A 1,610-nucleotide genomic window follows, 5' to 3' on the forward strand; every position below is an offset into this window, starting at 1 on the left:
ACATTCCACATTGCTGCAAGAATTGCAAGCAGCAAAGCCTTTCCAGAACATCTGCTTGTCATTCTGTCCCCGGGGGGGCTGATGTTTGTCTCATCCCCAGGAACTGGACTATCTCCACTGGCGGATAATTAAACCATTTTATTTCTACTTGCACGTTGTTCTGGGGGGAGGGGGGGTGGGGGAATGTAGGGTTGGGGGAGGGTAAGAGTCCATTCGCTCTTCTGCTTTCTCTCCCTCTTTCTCTCTCTCTCTCTGAAACTCTTGGGGTGAGAGGTGTCAGTTACATTAATGCGGGGAACATGAACAACTTTGATTGTGAACTTTCTCCAAAGGTCTGTTATCGGAGAGACAGAAAGATGCTGTGCTGGCAGGACAGAGAGAAATGAACACCGAGGACTCTTCGCCCAGGTAAATTCACATTGTTGTGCAGCCTGCTTGGTGTTCAGAAATCGTCTTCACGCAGCAATCTTACAGAAAGTCTATTGCAAAGCGGGCATCGCTTTCTTTGCTGCGACCGCGCAGCAGTTAACATCTGAGCCCCAAGTGTCCCAGATGAAGAGAATCCGTGTGAAACCTTCACTCACTGAGAGTCATCCCCACCGCCCTGAGCTGAGGGACTGCAGGCAGTCCAACACGGAAGGGACGGTTAAAAATGAACCATTTTTGCTCCCTCAGCAACACGTAGCATCATTCTCGCGCAGACAGAAGCCATTCAGCCCATGGATTCCACGGCGACTGTCTGTCACTTGTCTCTCTCTCTCGCTCTCTGAGGTTATTCACAATCGGTGGTATCCGTCCAAAAAGTGGGGGACGATGTCTGAGTTTCAACTTTAACAGCTCATTAGCATCGTAGAGAACCGGTTTTGCGATTCAGTTCAGAGGAAACCGACCAAGAACAGAATACCACTGAGACCTCTAAAACCCATGCCGTTTGAATGGCGTGGATCGATATGAACATATCGGCAAGTAGATGCAAAGGCAGCTTGCTGAAGAAAGCAGATCAAGGTGACAGTGAACGATAGCAGAGGATGGTTTCGATCCATCGACCTCTGGGTTATGGGCCCAGCACGCTCCCGCTGCGCCACTCTGCTGCCGCTTGAAGAGCTGGTTGCACAGAACACTTCAGGTTTTTGTCTGGCACGCGGCAGGCACCTTCGAGCCTGATGTCAAAGACCTCCACTGCTGTCGTGTGATATGCTGTTTCGCAGACGTATGGAGGCTGTGTAAATATAAACTTTTTTCTAAATTCCCACATTCTGTCGGTCGAACTGTGATTTCACACTGAATCACAACATGTGTCACAGCGCAGACGGAGGCTCTGCGGCCCACCTTCGCTCTGCTGGTTCTACACTTAAGTAAACGTGTGACTCTAGTCGTTTCATTCTCTCGCCTTCTCAGCGGAAATCTGCACATCTGAACGTGACCACCGAATTCCCTTTTGGGTCCATTGAATCTTCCTCTTTGTCAATGTCAGACAGGGACTTACTGACCCTCACCACTCCCTGTACGAAAACGTTCTTCCTAATGTCACTTTTACTTCTTTTCCTCGTGACTTAAAATTCTGCCGAATCGTTATGGATCCTTTCAGGCGTGGGAGCATTTTCACAACA

General features: G+C 49.3%; 1 non-coding gene across 1 annotated transcript; it reads right to left on the reverse strand.

The window, feature by feature from the left end:
• Nucleotides 1-1,019: 1,019 nt before the first annotated feature.
• On the reverse strand, nucleotides 1,020-1,091 carry trnam-cau (transfer RNA methionine (anticodon CAU)). The gene has a single exon. It is a non-coding gene; the product is annotated as a tRNA-Met (tRNA).
• Nucleotides 1,092-1,610: the final 519 nt, after the last annotated feature.

This window comes from Chiloscyllium punctatum, chromosome 36 (genome assembly GCF_047496795.1).
Source record: "Chiloscyllium punctatum isolate Juve2018m chromosome 36, sChiPun1.3, whole genome shotgun sequence".
In the NCBI taxonomy this organism is placed as follows: Eukaryota; Metazoa; Chordata; class Chondrichthyes; order Orectolobiformes; family Hemiscylliidae; genus Chiloscyllium; species Chiloscyllium punctatum.